The sequence below is a fragment of the Aquarana catesbeiana genome, linkage group LG09, assembly GCF_042186555.1.
Source record: "Aquarana catesbeiana isolate 2022-GZ linkage group LG09, ASM4218655v1, whole genome shotgun sequence".
NCBI classification, from domain to species: domain Eukaryota; kingdom Metazoa; phylum Chordata; class Amphibia; order Anura; family Ranidae; genus Aquarana; species Aquarana catesbeiana.
Genome location: NC_133332.1, coordinates 91,574,071 through 91,582,360, shown reverse-complemented (window position 1 = coordinate 91,582,360; position 8,290 = coordinate 91,574,071).

The window sequence follows — 8,290 nt, the reverse complement described above, 5'->3', positions numbered from 1 at the left end:
CAGCTTTGTTTCTCATGGGACTCTTGGTGAGATCTCTGTGGTGTGTTTTTGGTCAGCACACCAGATGTAGCCACTACGAGGGAGTCATGAATTATGATAGGGAGACCTCACTGTTGGATTATTCAAAGTATATACAATTCCAGGGGCTGCCCATTGTGGGCCTGTGACGGACCACCTAGCACCCAGCTTGGGTGTCTCCATCAAGATACATCTTCCTACACTCTGGATGGAACCAGGCATTATAGCTGAGCTTTGGACCCAAGAACTATACAACACTAGCTTAGGCTGGCCATACATGTTCAATTTTCTTGTACAGTTTTCCTTTAGGTTTACATTAAACTATGTAGTGCAAAGGCCTGCCCACTTGGATACAATTGAAAGTTGTTTAGTTTTGATCTCATATTATATGGTTTTTGGTAAATCTAAAGGAAAATTGTACAAGGTGTGATATTGGGGTGAGTCCACAGCAGTCAGTTGTCAGGTTTGAGGGCATGGCAGCCCATTTTTATTAACAGGAACAAAATAAAAGTTTATACACAGGATTTCCCACACAGGGGTTCTTCTCCAGTAAATTCATACAACAGAAAATGCCAAGCCTCCTGGCTCCTAGGCTTACTTTGCCTTGCAGTCCCCTGCTGAACCGGCCTGCTGCTGGCTTCAACAGGATTCTCCAGACCCCTAGGTTTGCTTACTGTCCCCCAGACTTCGGGACTTCCTTCAGCCCCCTTGGACTTGCTAGTCGCCTCGGCTCTCCCAGCCTCCCAGACCCTTCTCTGGTCTCACAGGCCCTCGTAACCGTCCCAACCTTCCCAGTCCTTCAGATACGAAGTCCCCCCTCACCAGGGATGTAGTCTCACACAGGGCGGACAGCTTTCCAGACACAGGTCTGTATTGATACAGCAGCAGTAACTAGCTGCACACACTCCACTCTCTGCTCTCACCAGCCCCTCGTTATATGGACTGTATGCACCTGGGCACACAACCTGCTGGCTATCCATAAGACCTGGACACGGGGTTGGAGATTCCGTCCCACCCAAGACTCTGAGGAATCTCCAAACTACAGATCCCCATCTGAAGATAGTAAAATCCGGAGAAAGCTGCCAGAGCAGATTTCTCCTCTTAAAATAATTGCTCTGTAGCCTTGCAGTCACCTGACATGCAAACTCTGTTTCATTATTAACCCCATTTTCCCAGAGACAGGGACTCTCACTATTACAAAGGAAATTATACATGTATGGCCAGCCTTAGGTGCAAACTGGAACCGACTTAACTTTAAATTCACACAGAATATATACCACACAAGATCAGGTAAGAGCCTAATGACATGATCCTAAACAATGCAAACTATAAACAGTAATATAATTAGCACATCTAAAGAACAGCTAACAGTGATCTAATTAACAGTAAGCTAATCAACGGCTAGCCACCCAGACAGTCCGGCGCTTACATGGAACAGAGACCAACGTGACCAGCTCTTTCAATCAATATATATAGCTCAAAATAAAACAAACCAGGAATAGTCTTTAGGGCAAATACAAGAAAACAGGCATTCAAAAATTTAACAAAAAGGGAAATATAACAATAACAAAAAACAGGGTGAATGTGGGCAGAAAAGGTCCCTGCAGCCAGTGTCCATGACAGGGCCAGTACATCTAGAACTAGCAACTAGAAAGAGGGGCAAACTGTCACCCTACTCTGCTAGCTGTTTGCTTCTAGGTGCAGGAATAAATAGCAGGTGAAATGTTAAAAAAATGCACAAAATATGGAGATGATGACAATGCAATGAGGACCTGGCTGGATTGCACTGACAGGCAGGACAGCCAAATAGAACTTTTTGTTATAGGTGGTAATGTTTTACTGTCAACAGTGTGAACTGTGTCTGTGTGCCTCCCCAACCAACTTTATGCCCTAGACTTGTGTTGGCTATACAGAAATCAGACTCTGTAAGACCTGCCATTCAGCCCACACAGCTCAATTCCCTGGTATCACCCGAGAAATTTACATTTCACCCTCTACAGTTTGCAGCTTAAACCCCAGTAGTGAGTAGTGAAACTAAGCAAAGTTGGGTTTGCTAGACGTACACTGAACACTTGACAAACATCTGCAAATCCCGAACATATCGCCTGAACCCCATTAAAGTCTATAGAAGCTGAATCTTGTCTTTTTTTTCTGACCTTTTCCATGACCAATTTGCAACATTTTGTAAAAAAAAAATTAAAAAAGGCATGGGTAGCTGGGCACGGCCATGGGGGGCATGTAATGATGCAAAATAAATAAATAAATGTCCAGTGGGGAACTTGTTCAAAATAGCTGGTTTAACCACTTCCTGCCCGCACTATAGCGGATTGACGTCCGGGAAGTGGTTCCGTTATCCTGACTGGGCGTCATATGACGTCCAGCAAGATAACATGCCGCCGCGCGCCCCCGGGGGCGCGCATCGCGGCGATCGGTGGAGTGGTGTGTCAGCCTGACACACCGCTCCACTGATCTTGGTAAAGAGCCTCCGGCGGAGGCTCTTTACCACGTGATCAGCCGTGTCCAATCACGGCTGATCACGCTGTCAATGGGAAGAGCCGTTGATCGGCTTTTCCTCACTCGCGTCTGACAGACGCGAGTAGAGGAGAGCCAATCAGTGGTTCTCCTGACAGGGGGGGTCTGCGCTGATTGTTTATCAGCGCAGCCCCCCCTCAGATCACCACACTGGACCACCAGGGATCGCCACTAGGACCACCAGGGAAGGGGCAACATGTGGATGGCCAGGTATGTACCCCATGGCCATCCACATGAGCCACAATGTGCCCAATCTGTGCCAATCAGTGCCCACAAATGGGCACTGATTGGCACCATTATGTTCCAGATCTGCCCAGCAATGCCCCCAATATGTTTTATCGGTGCCACCTGTCATTGCCCATTGGTGCCACCTGTCAGTGCCCATCGGTGCCACCTGTCAGTGCCCATCAGTGCCCACCTATCAGTGCCCATCAGTGCCACCCATATGTACCAATCAATGCCACCTACGAGTGCCCATCAGTGCCGCCTATGAGTGCCCATCGTTGCCACCTATGAGTGCCCATCAGTGCCGCATACCAGTGCCACCTATCAGTGCCCATCATCAATGCCCGTCAGTGCCACCTCATCAGTGCCACCTCATTGGTGCCACCTCATCGGTGCCCATCAATGCCGCCGTATCAATGCCCGTCAGTGCAGCCATATCAGTGCCCGTCATTGAAGGAGAAAACATACTTATTTACAAAAAATTTTAAGAGAAACAAAGAAAAACTTGGTTTTTTTCGAAATTTTCAGTCTTTTTTTATTTGTTGCGCAAAAAATAAAAACCGCAGAGGTGATCAAATAGCACCAAAAGAAAGCTCTATTTGAGGGAACAAAATGATAAAAAATGTGTTTGGGTACAGTGTAGCATGACCGCGCAATTGTCATTCAAATTGCGACAGCGCTGAAAGCTGAAAATTGGCCTGGGCGGGAAGGTGTCTAAGTGTCTGGTATTGAAGTGGTTAAGGATGAGCTCCGGCGTGTTCGCATGCTGCATGTGCCGAGCCCGCTAGGAAGTCGGCATGGCGCAGCGCTAATCGCAGGCAGTGAGGCATTTCCCAATCTCTGCAGCCGCACATCGGGAAATGTCTCACTGCTTGTGATTAGCGCTGCGCCGTGCCGACTTCCTGTCGGGCACGTGCAGCGTGCGAACACGCCGGAGCTCATCCTTAAACTGGTTCCATTAGAGTGAAACCCATACTTTTCATTTGGTGGTGGGGAGAAGTGGAATGTTCATGTTTTACACTTACATCCAAACCTTGTGCTGTAAAACTTCAGCTGTCATGTAGTCCTCTGCTGACTTTTCCTCCCATTCCCTGGGGCTGGCATTGAAGGCATGTTAGAAAGCATTACTCACCAGTCACTCACTTTCTTTCCTACTGTCAAATTACCAAACAACTAGATATCACTGGATTCCTTTGTGTTTATTCAAGAGGGTGTGTGCAGAAAAACATATGAAGTATGAAGCACTTTCAGGAACATCAACAGTAGGGATGAGCCGAACACCCCCCCGGTTCGGTTCGCACCAGAACCTGCGAACGGACCGAAAATTTGCACGAACGTTAGAACCCCATTGACGTCTATGGGACTCGAACGTTCGAAATCAAAAGTGCTCATTTTAAAGGCTAATTTGCATGGTATTGTCCTAAAAAGGGTTTGGGGACCCGGGTCCTACCCCAGGGGACATGTATCAATGCAAAAAAAACTTTTAAAAACGGCCGTTTTTTCGGGAGCAGTGATTTTAATGATGCTTAAAGTAAAAAAAAAAAAAAAAGTAAAATATTCCTTTAAATATTGTACCTGGGGTGTGTCTATAGTATGCCTGTAAAGTGACGCGTGTTTCCCGTGTTTAGAACAGTCCCTGCACAAAATGTCATTTTTAAAGGAAAAAATCTCATTTAAAACTGCTTGCGGGTTTAATGTAATGTCGGGTCCTGGCAATATGGATGAAAATCAGTGAGAGAAACGGCATGGGTACCCCCCAGACCATTACCAGGCCCTTTGGGTCTTGTATGGATATTAAGGGGAACCCCACACCCAAATTAAAATAAGGAAAGGTGTGGGGCCACCAGGCCCTATATACTCTGAACAGCAGTATACAGGCGGTGCAAACAAGACAGGGACTGTAGGTTTGTTGTTAAGTAGAATCTGTTTGTAATTTTTAAACGGGTACATTTTTAACCTGTTTAGCTCCAGCCAAAAAATCTTTTTTAAGCTTTTTGGAAAACATAGGGAAGGGTTATCACCCCTGAGACATTTGTTTTGCTGTCTTTCCTCCTCTTTAGAAGATTTCACCTCACTTTTTGTCCCAATGACAAATGTCTTTAGAAAATTTGGGTTTTTTTGTGGAACAAGGATTGGAAAGCATCAGTGGAAAGGAGAAATGTTTTCCCATATTAACTCTTACAGGAGAGAATTTCCCTTCCTAGGGGTAGATTTCATCTCACTTCCTGTTGTTTCCTTCCATTTGCAAGTAGGAGTCGTTTGTAAGTTAGATGTTTGAAAGTAGGGGCCTGCCCTATATACTCAGCAGAAATTTGGGCCTTAGGTGTTGTTGTGGCCACAACACTGTAAGCCCTCACAGAGCCCTGCTGTGAAATATTAGATCAAGAATTGTAATTACATGCCCCTGTTGAACAAGGGCAGAAAAATTGGGCCTTTGGTGGTGGTGCTGGTGCCACAACACTGCAACCCCTCACAGACACTCTAGTTGGAATGCAGGAACGAGCCCTGCTGCAAAGTATTGCATCAAAAATTGTAATAACACGCCCCTGTTAAACAGGGGCTGAAAAATTGGGCCTTAGGCACTGGTGCTGGTGCCACAACACTGCAACCCCTCACAGATACTCTAGTTGGAACGCAGAAATGAGCCCTGCTGCAAAGTATTGCATCAAAAATTGTAATTACACGCCCCTGTTAAACAGGGGCTGAAAAATTGGGCCTTAGGCACTGGTGGTGGCACCCAGAACCAAAAATGTTCTTACAAGCTATCAGCATGATGATTGAGGAGGAAGAGGATAATTACTCAGGGATAGTCACTCAGCATCAGCATAGGCAGTCGTTGAAGGGATCTGAGATTTCAAAAAAAATTATTCGGTTACATCAGCATCAGGTGCTTGGTAGCTGGTGGTGATCCAAGACTGATTCATTTTTATGAAGGTCAGTCGATCGACCAAGTTGGTGGACAGACGCACCCTGTGATCGGTTACAAAGCCTCCAGCAGCACTGAATGTGCGTTCCGAAAGAACGCTGGATGCAGGACAGGCCAGTAGTTCAATTGCATACTGTGCATGCTCTGGCCAGTGATCCATCCTCAAGACCCAGTAACCCAGAGGATTTTCGGTGGGAAACGTGTCCAAGTCAGATCTTGCTCCTAGGTATTCCTGCACCATGTAAAAAAGACTCTGGCGATGGTTGCTGGAACCGATCATACCTTGGGGCTGCGGACCAAAAAATTGTCTGAACGCATCGGTCAGACGGCCACCTTCTCCACCGCTCCTTCTTTGACTGATCGAAGCCTCAGCAACACGTTGTCCAGAAACAGGAGTTTGTAACCTCCCAGTCTCTGGGTACGCGTTGCACAGACCTTTCTGCAAGGCCTCCCGAAGATGTTTCATCCTCTGCTCCCTCTGCGATGGCAAGATAAGGTCCACAACCTTACCCTTGTAACGTGAATCAAGGAGGGTTGCCAGCCAGTATTGGTCCTTCCCCTTGATACCACGAATACGAGGATCCTTACGCAGGCTTTGCAGGATCAGGGAGGCCATGCAGCGTAGGTTTGCTGAGGCATTCGGTCCGGAGTCCTCTGGGTCACTAAGGACGACATGGTCCGCAGCCACCTCCTCCCAGCCACGTACAAGTCCATGTGTTTCTTGGGACTGATCCCTTAAAGACTGCTGCTGATGCTGAGTGCCAGGCTCCACCTCCATACTGACACAATCTTCCTCCTCTTCCTGTGTGATCGGCGGGCACGCAGGAACACTGTCTGGATAAAGGGGGCCTTGAGAGCTAAGGAAGTCCTCCTCTTCCTGCCTCTGTTCTGCCTCAAGTGCCCTGTCCATTATTCCACGCAGCGTGTGCTCCAACAGGTGGACAAGGGGGACAGTGTCACTGATGCATGCACTGTCACTGCTCACCATCCTCGTGGCCTCCTCAAATGGTGACAGGACAGTGCATGCATCCCTGATCATGGCCCACTGGCGTGGGGAAAAAAAACAAGCTTCCCTGACCCTGTCCTGGTGCCATAGTCGCACAGGTACTCATTGATGGCCCTCTGCTGCGTGTGCAGCCGATGCAGCATGGCCAATGTTGAGTTCCACCTGGTGGGCATGTCACAGATTAGGCGGTTCTTGGGCAGGTTAAACTCCTTTTGGAGGTCCGTCAGCCGAGCACTGGCATTATATGACCGGCGGAAATGCACACAGACTTTCCTGGCCTGCCTCAGGACATCCTGTAAGCCCGGGTACCTGCCCAAGAACCGCTGCACTTTACCGCTGACCGCCCTGTCCAGCGAGGCATGGACATTGCCTTCCACATGCCGGTAGAGAGCCGGAATCGCCTTCCATGAGAAAAAGTGGCGTTTAGGTACCTGCCACTGAGGAACCGCACATTCCACAAACTCACGGAAGGGGGCAGAGTCTACCAACTAAAAAGGCAGCAGTTGAAGTGCTAGCAATTTTGCCAAGCTAGCATTCAACCGCTGGGCATGTGGATGGCTGGGAGCAAACTTCTTTCGGCGGTGCAGTAGCTGGGGCAGGGAAATTTGCCTGGTACATTCTGACGTCGGTGTACCAAAAGCAGATTGCCCACAAGTACTTGGCTGTGACACACCTAATTCTACACCTTCATTCCTCTCAGTGCAGGTCTTAGAGAGGACTGAAGGTATAGTGGGGTTGGAGATCTCAGCTGATGAGGAGCAAGGAGAGGTCCTCTTTGTTCTTTGGTGTGGGTCTTTTAGATACGCTTGCCAACGAACTGCATGGCAGGTCAACATATGTCTGGTCAAGCATGTGGTACCCAAGCGGGAGATGTTTTGGCCACGCGAGATACGCTTGAGACATATGTTGCAAATAGCAGCGGTGCAATCTGATGCACTCGTCTCAAAAAAGGCCCACACCAAAGAACTTTTTGAATAATGCGCAGAGACTGCAGCACCCTGCACATGTGGAGCTTTGGGGTGTGATGCAGTCAAGGTGCTGCCCTTAGGCTGGCCCCTGGAGGGCATCCTGCCTCGTTGGTGATGTGCCGCTTCCTCCTCTCTCCTATCAGGCACCTACGTTGAGTCAGTGACCTCATCATCCCCTCCCTCCTCATCACTGGAGCAAAGCTGGCAGTATGCTGCAGCAGGGGGAGCATGACTGCCAGATTGCTGTCCTTCTTGGGCACCCCCTCTGTCCGTGCTCACGTTACTGCCTTCATCTAGCTCAGTATCATCATCAGAGCCTTCCAAACGCTGGGCATCCTCCTGGAGCATGTACCCAACACTGTGGTCAAACAGTTCGAGGGACTCCTCAGGAGGACATGGTGGGGCTAGGAAAGGAGTCACTGATGACATTGAGCCAAAGAAGAGGCCGCTGCTTTGCCAGACAAAGTACCCTGGGCATGGGTGAGAGAGGATGAGGAGGATGAGGACGGCTTGGTCATCCACTCGACCAAGTCTTCCGCATGTTGCGGCTCAACATGGCCAGCTGCCGAAAAAAAAGGCCAAGCGTGTCCCACGGCCACATGCTGATGAGGATGC